Below are 8,134 nucleotides of genomic sequence, written 5' to 3' on the forward strand. Positions count from 1 at the left end.
GGCTCTGTAAGGAAGCTAGCCGAGCAGGAGCCTGTGAAAGAGGTTATGAAGCAGCATTTGCCCACAGTTTCTGCTACAATTCCCCGGCAGCGACTAAGTTCCCTGGTTAGGAGTAAGGCTGAGTGGAACAGCAAGCAAGCCTACCTTCAGTTCCCACCCTGCTTTCTCTCAACAATGGACCGTGACTTGTAATAATCCATACATCCTTTCCTCCCCATGTTGCTTTCAACCACGGTGTTTATCACGGAAACACAATGAAACTAGAACAGGGCACTCTCCTCTCTACCTTTCATCCCTTGTACCAAAAATGATTTCTGGGGGAAGGGGTCAAGAGATGACTCAGCAGTTAAGAGTGTTTACAGATCTTACATAAGGCCCAGGTTCAGTTTCCAGCATCCACACAACAGCTCACAACGACAGTCAGCTCCGGCTGCAGGGATCTGATGGCCTCTACTAGTGTTGGGGCAACAGGCACATACATGGAACATGTATGTACAAGCAGGCATTCACACGTACACATAAAATAAAGCTGTCTTTACGAAATAATCCATCTGATCCATTGGTTCTCATTTTCCCACTGGTCATGGATCAGTTACTATGAACAATATTTTTAGTCAATAAAGCACAGTCCCCCATCTCTCTCACAGTTATCTTTCTGGCTCTCAAGGTTTTAAAACTCTGGGGGAAGGACTCCTTCATTTTGACCATGACATCGTGAACTGTTGCACTCAAGGTCTGGCTTTAGATCTCTCCAGACAACGGTCACTCTAGGTATCAGCCCAGACAATCTGCAGCAACTCATGGAGAATTCATGGGGCTATGAGCAAAAATAGATGTACATGGGTAGCAAACCTGACCAAGGGAATGAGGATAAAAGTTCACCCTGTGTAATATCTGGCAAGGACTTTGGAGAAAGATTCTATCACCTTTGATCTTTTATTCACCTGATGTCATTGTTGTCTCTGAGATTGCTAACCTAGACCTGGTCATGGAAGCTTCTAGCCTCATACAATCTTATCTAGGCCTAGAATGTTTTCAGCCTCTGAGACTTACTACTGAGTTAGTTCACCCTTTCTAGTTCTCTCTGACTTTTGGCTGGCTGGTCAATTCAGCTGTTCTGCCTCAAACTCCTCTCTATGCTAAGTGAGTCAGTCTGACTTCTCTCTCAGCTGCTCCTGTATTGCTCCTGTTGAGTTGGCCTCAACCTAACTCTAGCCATCTGTTTTCAACTTCTGGCTTCTGCTCATTCTCTGGGTTGTTCTGTCTTCACCCATGTCTAGCTTGTTCTCTCTTCAACCTGTCTCTGTAAAATTCTTGAGGTAAAACAGACTGTTATCTCTCTCTCTCTCTCTCTCTCTCTCTCTCTCTCTCCACTGCTCTCTTCAGTAAGCTTTCTTTTTTTCTCTCTTGTCATAAGAGTTAGATACATCCTATTCTGTCAAATCTTTCTCTGATTCATCACTTTGTCTGCCCCTCAATTAGACATCACTTTTAAAAATGAGTGCTTCCTTCTACAAACTAAGTTTACTTTTGTTATTTGAGATTAAAGGTGTATACTAAGGGCATTGTTTGAGATTAAAGATATATACTAAGGGCATGTCTTTATTCTAGCCAGAGGACTTAAAGGTATGTGCTACGGCTGAGCCACATCACAACTAGAAATGGCTTTTTTCAGTAAGTAACACAATCTCAGGGTTCTCAGAGTGACCAAATATCCCACAAACTCACACCCTGCATTTTATCTACCTGCAAACATTGTTTAGTTCATTTAGGAGATAGTTCAGGATCTAACTGTGCTTCACCATCCACACTGCTACCATCGAGGCCATAGGCACCATCATCTCCAGGTTGGATTATGACAGTGGCCTCTTAGCTCATCTTTTTACCTAGTTTCCCTAGGTATCTTCCAGAACTTTCTGGATGAGCACCTGTGATCTCAGCCAGATGCCATCACTTCCCATCTGTCCATCAGGTCTCCATAGTTTGGCTTTCTAAGGATGGTTGCTTTCAATCCGACTGCCTCTCTTGCTGTTGCCCCATGGTCTTACTGCTTCACTTCAAATACAACAACAGCTCCTCTGGGACTTCCAAATACCCACACGGCTCACTCCCCACTCCCTTCAGGTCTGACTTCAAATGTTACAATACAAAGGAGGCCTTCACTTCTGGCTGTATCCAACAGGACTACACTGCTCACACCTTCCCAGGCAGTCCTTGCAGCTGGCTCCTACAATGTTTCTCTAGCACTCACCTGACTCTTCTTTCTTCCTTTTTCCATCTTCCCTACCTCTCTTTTTTGACTTTTTCTCCACACTGTAAAGTCAACTCTAAAGGGATGCTTCCTAGCCATCTGTTGTTTGAACCTTTTACTGAGGAGAGGCTAGCGTGGGAAGCAACTGTCCCAGGCTGCCCTTCTTCTCTTCTACCATGCACATTCCCATATCACTCCAGGTTTCAACCCATATGGGCAGTGCTGGAAGCAAAGGAGGTCCTGCAGTCTGGATAAGTCCCTCTAAAGCAGTGGTCCTCAGTCTGTGCGCTGCAACCACTTTCGAAGGGGAGCTTGAGTATCAGATGTCCTGCATTTCAGATTTTTACATTATGATTCATATTGGAAACAAAATTATAGTTATGAAGTAGCAATGAAATAATTTTATGGTTGGGGATCACCGCAACATGAGGAACTGTAGTAAAGGGTCAAAGCATCAGGAAGATTGAGAACCACTGCTGCAAAGGCAGGAAAAGGGACTGGAGAGGACAGGGTAGTACAGCTATACCTGGGCTAAGTCAAGAGGCCATCTGACAGGTGGGATTCAATGATATTTGTCCCTAGCCTCCTTCCTCCCATCCTTCTCCTGTGGGCTTCATTTTGGGGTAAAGACCCCAAATGCTTTCTTACCAATGCACTCACCGAACTGGGGAGAAGTGAGTGGCGACCCATTAATGCCTCCACTCTCAGGTTACCACACGGGGCCTGAAACAGACACAGGCCTGAAACTTTGTCTGTGTCTGCTGTAGTCAGACAATATCACTGCGGACCCTGTGTGCTGTGAGGTACTGCAAAGCTCCCTTCCATCCCTCCTTTGTCCCTCCCATTGGTCACCATCCTGTCCATTCTCCATTTCATCCTCATGCGTTTCTTGTACCCATGGGATCCTTCCTGCTGCTGCAAAGATTGTGGATGAACTGTGGCCTTTCTGACAGAAGTTATGCCTGCAACACAAGTAGCAATACCATGAGACTTGTCTGTGCTACCTCAGGGATGCCCTTCCTGAGATGGCAAAATCTGATCAATGAAAGACAGATGGTAAGCAGACTCTAGTGGCCACTGTCCCCTGAAAGTGTTGTTCTAGAAAAAAAAAATCTGAGTTTTTCTCTTAGAGACATGAAAATGCATGTCACTAATGGTTCTCTTGGGGCAGAAAGTCTGGACAATGGGCTCTCTGACAAAGAGGTTCTGTGTCTACATGGTTCATTCAAAGTCTTCCCGACACTGTTCCATCACCAGTCAAGCCAGAGCCAGAGCCAGAACAACTCACCAACTTTCTAAAGTACTGTATTGTAAACAAAAACGGTCTAGAATTTTCTCCCAAGAATTCTAAGTAAAAGTAGAAAGCGGGTGTTAAGCATGTATAAAGATCATTTCTTTCTTACTGTGTAACCCACGTGACCACCTGGAGTATGTGCAGTGATAAGGGACTCATGAGTGTTCAGATATTGACCAAGTCAAACTATAGCAGAACCTTTTGAAATAGCTGTCATCAGTAATTAATCAACAGTGCATTCCTTGATAGAAAAATTTGAAAACAGGAAGCTAAAACTATCTACACATTCACAGACAATGACAAATCCACTGCAGCTACAGCCTGGCTAATAACAATTTATCAGATGCTGTCCACCAGCACCGTGGTCACAGATCCACACTGGTGATCAATTCACGAGATGCAATGAGCTTCACCATTGCCCTTTCTTAGCTTTACAGCAGGAGCTCTGTCCATAAACACAGTGCACATAGTATCTATGGGCTAATAACAGTGTGCACAATATATATGGCCTAATAGGAAGGCCCTCAGACTGCCCACATTGTCAGTCTTGGTCTCTCTTAGTCACGCATGCACACAGTTGCTACCACCACTAATAAAAAGATTCTTGGCACACCTATTAACATGAAGCATTTTTGAATAATGCCCAGAAAAACTGAAAAAATTACACTTTTTGTTTCCAAATGTGAGGGCAGGGGATTAGAGAGATGAGTGAGATATAAAGAGGAAATGATTCCGTGATGTTTTAGAAATTTACAGGACTCCTCCAATAAACATGGAGTGACTACATCCCATCAAGTGTCATTTAATAGAAACAATGTATCATGGTCTAAAGTTTACTAAAGCCCTGATCCTTAAGTACTTCAGAAGGTGACTATATTTGTAGGCGGTCTTTAAAAAGGATTTAGTATTAAAGGGAGTTATTAACATGGCCCTTAATCCAATGTGATTGGTGTCTGTGTGAGAAGAGATCAGACCACAAACATGCAGAGAAATGACTCGATAAAGGACAGAGAGATGGCTATCTGTAAGCCAAGAAGTGAGAGCATCAGAGCAGCCAGTCCTGTTGGGACCTTGATCTTGGGCTTCTAGTCTATGACACTAAATTTCTATAAGAAATCAATTTTCTCCTATGCAAGCCTTTGGCACTTTGATATATATGCCTTCACACACTGATCCAGATTGCTGTGTTTGTAGCTTCTCCTCCTCCTCCTCCTCCTCCTCTTCTCCCTCCTCCTCTTCCCCCTCCTCTTTTTCCTCCTTCTCCTCCTCTTCCTCTTCCTCCTCCTCTTCCTCCTCCTCTTCCTTCTCCTCCTCCTCTTCCTTCTCCTCCTCCTCTTCCTTCTCCTCCTCCTCCCTTTCTCCTCTTCTCCCTCCTCCTCTTCCTCTTCTCCCTCCTCCTCTTCCCCCTCCTCTCCCTCCTCTTCTTCTTGGTCATATAGGAAAATAACACTTCTCCATGTCCATGTATCTTAATAAGGTCTATACAACTAGTTCTGACCAAAACACAGAGAAACAGATGAACTAAGCTTCATTCTTAAACGGAGGCATTTAAAGACAGTTGTTAATTTTTGACAGCGTATGTCATCTTCCCTGCCATAAAACCATCAAGACCACATGCTCTAAGTAACAGAGTCACAAGGCTACAGAGCTTCTGCCAGCCTGGTTTCCTGAGCGTCTGTGTGGAGCAAGCACTCTGTCAACCGACTTTGGACATAGAATGTGAGATGTAAACCATTTTATTTAATCCACTGAAATTGCCGAGTTGGTTTATAACTACGACACAGCCACTTCTGACATACAAATCTACCTCACAGAAGCCAGACTGCCAGAGTGCTTGGAGTCCATTTAAATTGTTATTTGAGCAAAATATCACCAACGGTACAACAGTGCTGCTTAATTCTTAGATGTAACGGACGGGTGTCTAACTGGACTTAGGGCCTGCTCAGTGGGCAGAAACTCATTCCTGGTACTGCAAACCTGGTCAAGGGTACATGGCAAGAGAGGCCATGGATCCCAGGGGAGAATACACTACTGTCATTTTTCTAAAGTGATACAGGCTCTAACTGTATTCAAAACACTTATTCTTATATCCATAAATAAATGCAACTCTCCTTTCCGAAGCAGCTGCTTTTAGCAGCTAAAGAGACTGCTGCAGAGACTCACAACTGGTCAAAGGGCCCCTAACTGAGACATCTACAATACAATCCCTACATCTAAACCTCAGGGAACATCGCAGAAGAGGACCTGATGAGTTTAAGAGCCTGAGCCCCTGAAAGAACACCAAGAGACAGTGTCTTCCAGACACATCAGGGAAATTGTGCCTGTGACTCTTAACACGATGGGTGCTCACACAAGACCTGCCCATGACCAAACCAGTTGGCATGCCAACATAGATGAGGAAATATTTAGCAAGGCCTTAACACTAGGTGAAGAGCTATAGACAATCAATGACTCTTGAGAGAGGAAGAATCGGTTTTCTTCTGGGAGACACCCCTGATTGATTTCCACTTTTCCATAGTCAACCCAGAAGATAAGTACATAAGGGCATCACTATCTGGGCTCAGTAGATATATTTAATAGTATATGTATACACACACACACAAACACACATACACACACACATATACACATGAAGTAGCAAAAGAAGTCATAAATTTAAGAAGGGGTGATAGGAATGGAGGAGGATTTGGAGAACAGTTTGTAAATTATGTAAATTTAATGCTCATGTATGAAGTTTCAAAAAAAATAAAGTTAAACAATGAAGTTATTTCTGTGTATAAAATATAATCATATAGAGACTATTTCATTTGTTCATCTCCCAATTGCATATATTTGCATAATCTTAGAGTTGGACAAGACTTTGGAAACCCATGGATCCTGCCATCTCTACGTCATAGATAGTATTCACGAGACCCCTTCAGATCAAATGATCCACCGAAGTCCAAAACTACATCAGTAGAGGAACTGGACCCAATGTCCAAAGTTTGGAAAGGGATGTGGCTAAAAAATACATATTTAATAGTAACCTTGCTTCTTCATATGGCTATCTCAACACTAGAAACTGACTTGCTAGAAGCAGCTGCACACAGATGCACACAAAGACATATATGTATAAATAAAAATCCACAATGCTAGTAAAATATGTACCTCAGTAATCCAAGTGCCCAATCCACTGGGAATTGATTAAACAGATCTATATAAAGGGTTTATTTAGTCTCTTCCATGACATAAAATTATACCTATGTCATTTTGATAAAAACAAGAAAATCAAAGATGAAGAAAAGTCCCACTCATGATGGATATTTTCCCTTACGTGCACTGAGGTGTACAGATTGCCTTTACACTTCCAGGCCCTCTGTTTTACTCCCCCTGTGCTTAGTTGGATCTTTGTATCCAAGCTCAGCTGGCCAGCCCAGCTCTACCGTCCACTAGCTGTGTGATCTCCGTGTCTCCCATCTGAAAAATTCACAGAAAGAACCAGCATTTCTACCATCAGGGACTGAGAGCATCCCCTGAGAGACCTGCTGAGAGTGTTTGGGACAATGCTCACTGTAGGTACATAACCAATGTTCACATCCCATGATACTCATCTCTGAAACCCTGGAGGAACAAGACTTCTTGCGGCTTGAGTTGACTTTACTTTGGCTCTTTTAGTTCTTTAAAAATTATTTAGTTAAAAAAAGAACACTATGGATCATTCTGCTAATTTCTCATCCTGAGATAAAAATGGAAAAAAACCCTAGGGTTTGTTTGTTTGTTTGTTTAAGTAGTGCCTACCCTACTAAGCTCTGGTAATATTAGGCATTCCAATATTCAATATTGCTTCTAAAGAGAATTGCATTATTTCACTACTGAGCTGATAGACTGCTCTTCTGAGAAGTTACTGTTAACTGAGTCACTCTCAGATAAGTCAGTTGTATGTACCAGGTGTAACTGAAGGTGCACACACCCCTGTGAGATACACAGCACACTGTGTCTTCTTCTGTTAGGAACCCTTTCTCCTCATACCTGTGGGAGGGTGACCAAGCAGGGCCTTACAGAGAAGACTAGGTCTTTTCTGAGTTATGTAGCCATTTTCAAGGTTAGCCAGACCTTTCTGTAAGGTCCAACTGAGTACTCTCTGAAGTCTAAGGACCCTACTTAGGTCTATTTCCACAGACCATAAAACATTTCTGTGACTTTACAACCTGGAATCAAAATTCACTCTATCTGTGCACTTGATCCACTGTCTCTTCAGACCATACACACTTTTTTTTGGAATTTAGTACAAGCTGTAGCAAGACTGCAAGGAACAAGAACTCAAGGAATGCTGTCTCTGGACTCCAGGCCTGAAGGTGCCCTCTAAGCCACATATGGCCTGGGGTTTCTTGGAGCTGGTTAGCCCCACTCAGCTCCTCTCAACCCGGTTCTTCCCACCGCTGATGAGTTATCCTTCTTCAGTTTCTACTTCTTGGAAAACTGAGAGACTTGGAAAACTCTGCAGAATTAAAATAGCCCATTCAAGGTCAGGAGGGCAAGCAAGCAAGAACTGACAAACGGCAAACTGGCAGATTGTAAAACCTTGGAGTGCGGGCCCTCTGCCTCTTACT

The sequence above is a fragment of the Grammomys surdaster genome, unplaced genomic scaffold, assembly GCF_004785775.1.
Source record: "Grammomys surdaster isolate TR1022 unplaced genomic scaffold, NIH_TR_1.0 126391, whole genome shotgun sequence".
Lineage (NCBI taxonomy): Eukaryota > Metazoa > Chordata > Mammalia > Rodentia > Muridae > Grammomys > Grammomys surdaster.